Source organism: Equus asinus, chromosome 18 (genome assembly GCF_041296235.1).
Source record: "Equus asinus isolate D_3611 breed Donkey chromosome 18, EquAss-T2T_v2, whole genome shotgun sequence".
In the NCBI taxonomy this organism is placed as follows: domain Eukaryota; kingdom Metazoa; phylum Chordata; class Mammalia; order Perissodactyla; family Equidae; genus Equus; species Equus asinus.
The window spans coordinates 388,386-396,830 of NC_091807.1; the positions used below are offsets into that span (position 1 = coordinate 388,386).

The following is an 8,445-nucleotide window of genomic DNA, read 5'->3' on the forward strand; positions in this document are numbered from 1 at the left end:
GATAAACTAACACACAGACAAAGAGAAGAGATTAGTGGTTACCAGAGGGGAAGGGGGTTGAGGGGTGGGTACAAGGGATGAAGGGGCACATTTATATGGTGACTGAAAAATAATAATGTATAACTGAAATTTCATCATGTTATAAACTATTATGACCTCACTAAAAAAAGGACACGTATTTTAAAAGTTGAAGAAAAGAATGCATAATAAATAATAACATAACGTTGTCCATCCTTTTACAAGTTTCTGTAGTCATTTCAATGACAATGTTTCAGTGTACTAAATTAACTAATTTGTTACTTATGGGAAGGAAGAAGGGAAAACAAACTGCGCCAGAGAAAATGGTTTTCATTTAATACCAACTTGTCCATTAGCAACCAAAAGTCATCACTTACATGATAATGACCAGCTGAACATGGCTTTCTCTCCTGTTCCCCAGATGTCCCTTAGCAACAAGGAAATATCCATCCCCCTCTATCACCACTCTTATTGTGCCAACCAATGAGCAGGGTGAAGTTCCTGTTAAAGCAGAAAGGTAGACTGAGAAGTGTTAACTTTCCCTGAGACTTTCTTTCAATCTGGCAAAATTCAGGTCAATAAATTTGAACCTTATCCAAGACTGGGTCAGTGGGACAGTCATCATTGGGATTAGGTCCAAACCAGCTCTATCCTTCAGTCAGGCGCTGACCTGAATAAATGCGGTGATAAGGCTTTATTCAGTTCCAACTGAAAAAGAAATCTCTTAAAAGGTAAAAAGAATCTCTTTTAATTCATCTACCCTCACACTTATAACGGCTATCAGGAGAAAAGGAATTGTCAGAATAGATTATGATCCTGATACCACATTTTCAGAATCAGCTTACACGGGTAAGAGTTAATGCACTTCATGGGGTAAACTGTAAAAGAAATTGCAGCCATTGCTCTGCTAAGCCTTGGAAGAAATGAAGAATTTCAGTCTTTGGTGCTGTCAAACTGACACCGTTCATAACCCTTGAATTGACTTTTGGCTTTGAAATAAATAGAACAAACCAGAGATCCCCTTCAGACCACCATAATAAAGGCAGCTCCCTACTGTAGCTCATCTTGGTTTTGGGGTTGATAGCAAAAAAAGATGTTAAGTACTTAATACTCCCAAGACTGCAGCTCACACTGGAGTCGACAATCTCAAGGAGTTACTGAACTAGGTATTGATTGCAAACACTGGGGTTATTTATTACCTGATTTTTCAATTTTCAAGGAATGAGGTGAAATTCACTTTTCTCCAAAAGAAAGAATGCCTTGGTTCCTGGAAGCCGCAGTTTATGTGACTTGAGTCCCTTTGAAGAGAATAATTTATACTGGTATGAATAAATAATAGTAGGGAGTATTGTCTAAACAAGACATATCATACTCTGAGAAAGAATCTGGACCACGTTGCAATGTCTTCTGTATTTTATGTGAGGAGCAACTGCAAGAATGAAATCATTTCAGAATCACCTACCCACTCAGGCTTTTGGAATTGGATTTGTCCAACAGCGTCCTGGCATCGCTTAGAGACACAGGGGCAGCTTAGGTTGCAATCAACTGTCTCCTCACTAAGCTTGCCTGCTGAACTTGAAAGTGGATGATTTACAAAGCATATCAGAGTGACATTGTGCCCTTGTATCAAGTCTCTCTTCATAAGAAATAGATATATAACCAGTGAGTTTTTAGAAAACCATAAAACAGCTTACTTGGTGTGAGGGAGAAAACTTCTGTATCTTTAAGTTACTTGGCGGCGGGAGCCTCCTCCAGCTGTCACAGATGCAGCCCTGCTCCCGGCTCCCGGCTCCTGGTGTGCCTATCTGTGCCGAGCACATCTGCAGGTCTTGTTTCTTTTTTCATATTAAATTTTAACTGAACCAACTCCTTTGAATTAGTCTGATAGCAGTTGACTATTAAGCACCAGCCTCCTGAATTCCCTCTTTTATGGATCAGAATTTCATTAGTGAGGGGTCGGTAAGATTATTTATGTTATTAAATCTAGAAATAAAGACTTAAATTCTAATTAATGTGCTTTAATTCTAAGGATTGAAGACACCTGAACAGGAGAGTGATTAAAAACCAGCTTTCATTTCAGTAAATGACCAAACAAAAGAGAGAGTTGCATAGCTCAAAGGAAGAGCAGGGACCAGGAGTGAGGAAGGATGAATTCTGATCCTGTTCTGCCATGTGGGAGCTGTGGGACCTGAGACAGTCATTTGACTGAACCTCGTTTTTCTTATCTACAAAGTGAGGATGCTGGGCTGAGACCCTGTCGAGCATTAAAACTCTGTGGTAAGCTAAGGTCCCACACTGAGCTATTTGAGATTTTACTTTCCTAAAGGGAGAGCAATAAATTTAATTTCCTTATGTAATGCTCTTAGTAGAGGAATTTGAGAGTAATGGAATTTTATAATCTGGTCCCACATTCACACAGAGAATTTCACCAACACCTTTTGGCTTCCTGAAATCTATTCTATTATCACTACTGAGAACTAAAAATCCTCCTTGTAGCTATTATGTAAGAGTTGATTTCACTAATGAAGAAGTTATTGAAACCCACAGTAATTTCTGAATTTCAAATGCCAGTTTCTTGCCTAAAGTATATGGGAGAATAAAAAGTCTTATTCCTCATGTCGAATAATATATCTAATGATGTTCATGTGTTGTGGTAGGCTAAAAAGTGATCCCCCAAAAGGTAGCCACTGGAACTTGGAATGTTACCTTATGAGGGGAAAAAAGTTCTTTGTAGATGTGATTAAGTCAAGGATGTTGAGATGGGGAGATCACACTAGACTATCAAGCTGGGCTCTAGTGTGATCACATGTATTTCTATAAGAGGGGGCTGGGGGAGGCTCTCCAAAGACAGAGGGCAATGATGCACTCTGATGATGGAGGCAGGGATGGCAGTGATGTGGTCACAAGCCAAGGAATATGGGCAGCCACCAGAAGCCAGAAGAGGCGAGGAGAGGGTTCCCCCCAAGTCTCCAGAGGGAGCAGGACGCTGGCAATACCTGGTTTCAGCTCAATGGAACTCATTTTGGACTTCTGGCCTCCAGACTAGTGAGTGAATAAATTTCTATTGTTTTTAGTCACCAACATTGTGGTAATTTGTTACAGCAGCCACTGGAAACTAATACATGCTCCAATATTTATTTTCACTCTTACAACCAAAGAGCATGTACAACGCAAGTCTTGATACCAGAGATTTGGTAAATAGAGGGACTATAGGCATCTTTGCTTCTATTTGGCATCTCTTACTGTATATCCCATACTTAATGAGTTTTTTTTAGAGAGTAATCCTAGGCAAACTTCGTGTTCATGAGGGTATGGTGTGACACCTTTGATAATGAAGATTATTCAACTGAGTTTTTCTTGGGGGCTTGGCCTCCAGGAGGCTGAATGTGAAGGGTAACATTTGCCTCTTAGCATCTGGGCTCCACATATGTATGCTTTCCTTTCCTTTCACTTCAAAATTGTCCTTATATTGTTCTGGACTGAATCTATATTTCTATTTTGATTTCACCATTTTATCATGAAAGTGTCTCATGAAAGTCATCTTAAAATCCTTTTTGGAACAAGAAAGTGTATATACACTAAATAAGTAATGGTAAGTACTACAGATAAATTCTATCCAACAACTAGAGATTTGTTCACAATAGGTGATGGTTATCAGTACAAATTGTAAGTGCAAACTGAAAAGTGTTTTGTCTCATGGATAGAAAATAAAATGCTACATAAATGGTCTTCAGACATCAAATTCTTTTACAAATCATTGAGAATACTTATCTACATCACAAATGAAAGTTCATGGTCCTCTTTTTCCCTGCAATTAAATCACTCTGTTAAGTTAATAAATGTGACTTAACAAATAAGCAGGTCCTATGACAAAGTTAAGGGGCAATTTTATCTTTGTCTTCTACTACCCATTCAAAATGTGTTCAGTGAGGATATTCCTTCAAGAATGAAAATAGATGCAGACACCATGACTTTTCTATCATACTTATATAATAGAACTTCCATTAACTTTATATCTCAGATACTTTCTTAAATTGGTCAGTAAGATGTCTGACCCTATAATAATAGAAACTGTGAATCTGATTTAGTCAACATCTTTTCTCCATCCCCGGCTGAGCCGCCGACATGAGAGTCTGCAGTAGGGTAGGAGCCATGTCTGGCTTCTCCTCCTCTCCTCCACCAAGCCTGAACCACTGCATCACCCTGCTCTTATCACTTGTCAGCTCCCTCCATTTGTTAGCTGCTGTTTCTTAGTCTGCAGTTTCAAAGGGAGGATGAGAGAGAAGGAGAAATGAGAGATCTGGAGAGTTCTGACTTGACATTGTACCGTCATTAGCTTACTGTATGATCTCTGGGTCTAGAAGGGGATTCTTTCCTTCATAGTGCCCTTTCATGGACTTTTGGGGGTCACTGTGCCCTCCTTTGGTTCTCTTGACACCAGCAGATGAACCACTCATTCTCTTCCGGGGGTTCATGAAGACTCAGGCTCTTTCCTCAGGTCCTTGGCGTCCACCTTGACACATCCAGCCTGTTTTGGCTGGTCTTTTTGCCTCTAGAAGGGCCCTATGGGATATAAGATAACATAACCCAGGCTGACCCTTTTGCCCTGACCACTGCTGAGAGAGAAGTCCAGTGGCCACATGGCAGCAGTCTCCTGATTCTCTTTGAAGGTAGGTGTCAGACCCTCCCTCCATCCCTAAATTGTCTGGAGTTAGACCCAGGTCACTGTCTGTTTAATTGTCTCAGGAGTGATTTGCACCTGTTCTCTGTGTCCTCAACTCCAGAGAACACATTTCAAAACTCTCAGAGTGGTCCCCTTGAAATATGTCACCTCTTGAAAGGTTTGAGGTGAGGAGAAAGACATCCTTCCATTAGGGTGAGTGACAATGGCTTTCCCAAAGATATTTTCCTTATAATATCTTTGATTTCTCCACTTTGTCATCCCACAGATTGGTCCATGCTTTATTGCGAAGATCCGGGTCATGGACTGACTCAGAGAGAAGGTGTTTGACTCTCCACACATGCATTCCTCTCACACCTGCTGTGGTGTTTGCTTCCCCAGTCCCAACACCTCAGTCACTGAAGTAAAAAGATTTGTGTTCAAAAATCCTAATAGCCTGCAGTCCTTCAGCCGTGGCTATGAACAGAATCATATAGATAGCGTTCTAGAACACACACCTAGATTGCTTCCCAGACCATGAGTATCAACCGCTGCAGCCCAGTGACTAGCAGTCCAGATTCTGAAGGCTGGAGAGGTCATTCTGAAAGGCTGTTAAGGCTTTGCTTCATTGATAGGTGTATTCAAAGAGGTATGAATGATGCGATGCTCATGAATGTCGGAGCCTCCTCCTGAGAAAAGTCGTGGATATTTTGAATGATGCTTTTTAAAACTATTCCAAACAGTTTGAACTCTAAAATTGTATTTTTATTTATAGAAATGTGGCAATTTCTTAACAATATCTTGGTAGAGAAATTATTAATTCATAAAGTTTTACGCCTTTAGATGATTTGGATTTTCCTTTTACTCAGAGTCATTTTGTAGTTAATCAAATATGTATCCCATGCATCCATGCTTGCTTAGTGTGTGTCATTGCTAAAGAGGCCAGCATCAGTGCAGAAACCACGGTTTCATTCACATTTTCAATTCAGGCCCTTTTCTGGGGCTTATATTCCCATAAACAAAGTAATAGTATTGAAATATGTTTTGGTTTATTTCCAGTTAAATAAAAATTTCTAGGAAAGTCTGCCCCCAAATGTATAATATGAAAAATAATACTATATGATATTTTAACCAAGAATTGTAATTCAACACTTCAGGCAGCCAAATAAAATTTATGAGAAAGAAAAGCATTTGCTCTGCTAGTTCATGTACGTCAGTGTGCCTTGGGATAGCATGCTACCCTGGGCTGACTATGAAGACTTGGGCCGCGGCAACACTGACCACCACATCGATCTGGAAAGTAAAAGATACTTTACACAAGTCTTTTACTCGTGACGTTGTGTTGATATGAATTTAAACTTTGCTTGCCCCTGAGAATCTTAAGCCACAATCTTACACCTGAAATCAAACAAAAATTATATTTAAATATTTCCATGGGCAGACAAAAGTACATATTTAAAGTCAGGAATAACAGGCAGTTACTCTTGTGGAGTGACGTATGGGACTACGTGGGCAGGCGAAGTTCTTACCCGTAAATGTCAGCATCTGAGACTCAGCATTAGAGAGTTTCTCCTTGGTTTCTCTTTCAAATACAAATATCCCCTCCCCCTAAATTAGCACATTATGACCAAATAACACTTTATTAGCAATAAATTTGCCAGATTGATTTCTATTTTGACAAAGAGACTGGTGACAGATACAGCTGAGAATCTGGGAACACAGAAATAGTAACGAATGAGACTGCAAGAGCCCAAACAGATCCTTGATTTCCTTCACAGATTCTTCTGAGACAACTTTTTTATTTATTTCTTTTAAATCTCAATTGCTCCCATGATTTTAGCTACCATTTTATTATTTATCTATTATGTGAAACAAATTACCCCAGAACTCAGTGGCTTAAAACAGTACACATTTAGGGGCTGGCCCCGTGGCCGAGTGGTTAAGTTCGTGCGCTCCGCTGCAGGCAGCCCAGTGTTTCTTTGGTTCGAACCTGGGCGCGGACATGGCACTGCTCATCAGACCACGCTGAGGCAGCGTCCCACATGCCACAACTAGAAGGATCCACAACGAAGAATATACAACTATGTACTGGGGGGCTTTGGGGAGAAAAAGGAAAAAATAAAATCTTTAAAAAAAATAAAAAAAAAAAAACAGTACACATTTATTATCTCACAGTTTTATGGGTCAGAAATCTGGGCACAGTTGAGCTGGGTCCTCTGCTTCATGGTCTCGTGTAATAATGTGCTCAAGGTGTCAGCCAGGGTTGGAGTCTCACCTGCAGGCTTGACTGGGGAGGGACCCCATTTGAAGCTCATATACATAGTTACTGGCAGGATTCAGTTTCTTAAATGTTGTTGGGCAGAGGGCCTCAGTTCCTCACTGGCCATTGGCTGGAGGCTGTCCTCAGTTTGTGCCATGTGGGCTTTCCCAACGTGACAGCTTGCTTCATCAAAGCAAGTAACAGACGAAATCTGCTAGCCAAGTGGAAATTGCAATTTTTCCAAGCTAATTATGGAAGTGACATTCTTTCACCTTGGTTGTATCTTATGGTTAGCAGCAAATCTCTAGGTCTATCTCACTCTCAAGGGGAAGGAACTGCACAAAGATATAAATTCCAGCAGGTAGGAATCAATGGGGACCATCTTAGAAGTCTGCCTTTCAATACCATCAATATGCTAAGGACTGTTAAATCTAAATCTTCAGCTCACCCAGGCAAACACATGTGGATTCCCTCAAGAATCACAGCCCAAATATATCCAAATCTGCTTCTCTTCTTGTCTTCTTTTATTTCAGTTGAAGTGTCACCAGTCAGCTTTCCATGATAGAAACTTGACATCATATTCGACAACGCCCTGTTTTCCTTCACTACCCACATCCAATTCATCCCTGTCATGTAGATGATTTGATCAGAATTTTCTTGAATCTCTCTAATTTACCAGCTGTCACTGTTCTCTACTGATTGTCTTTCATTTGGACCATTGCATGAGCCTTCAAAGACTCTGCCATGAGTCCTCCTCACTCCAACCCACCACTTCCATAACTTGGTACTTTGCTTGGGTTATTTCTTCTTCAGGGGTTACTGTCTCTTCCTATCACCATTCCTCATGCAGAAAACTCTTATTCATTAATTAAGACCAAGTTGAAATGGGTCTAATTAGTGAAAACCTGGTTATGCTACATTTGACATAATAAAGGCACTCTCTCTGAAATGTTGGAGACAGATCACAAGAAAATTTTACTCCAAAGAGAAAACTTTTCAGATATGGGCAAAGACTTGTATTCATTCTTCTTCTAAATTTAACTATAAAATTCCACATGCAATTTAACATAAGACTCTATCCCCAGTTAGGAAGCACTGTCTAGAAGAGGTAAATTTTTCTGTATTTTGCCATTTCTTTTGCTCCTGATCAGTTTAATGCAATGGCTTATGAAACACACCAGAATTTAAAAAGTTATTCAGCAACAGAAAGTCGATATATCTAGTTTCACAATAATTCTTTCAATTGTCTAAACACACTAAGAAACCGTTCTCTGGAACATTATGGTGTAGATGGTAAAAAACAGGGACCTGGAGTCCTGGCTTTTAGTGCTAATGCTTCCACTGAGCAGTTTTGCTGCTTTGGAGAATTATTTTTCCATTATGGTTGAGGATCTTTGTTTATAGAATAAAGGGACGAACTACATCAGTGGTATTTAGCCTCTGTTTTCTGAACCCTAAAGTTGCAGTGCTTTGAGGGTTCTGAAATAGGGCCTTGATCATAGTGTAG

At 40.0% G+C, this 8,445-nt stretch overlaps 1 long non-coding RNA gene across 1 annotated transcript in view; it reads left to right on the top strand.

The window, feature by feature from the left end:
- The window catches only part of LOC139040967 (uncharacterized), a 50,180-nt gene extending 44,323 nt beyond the window's left edge, over positions 1-5,857 (top strand). Inside the window, exon 5 of the long non-coding RNA XR_011495327.1 lies at positions 4,968-5,857. This is a non-coding gene — a long non-coding RNA (uncharacterized lncRNA). The remainder of the gene's footprint in view (positions 1-4,967) is intronic.
- The last annotated feature ends 2,588 nt before the right edge of the window (positions 5,858-8,445 follow it).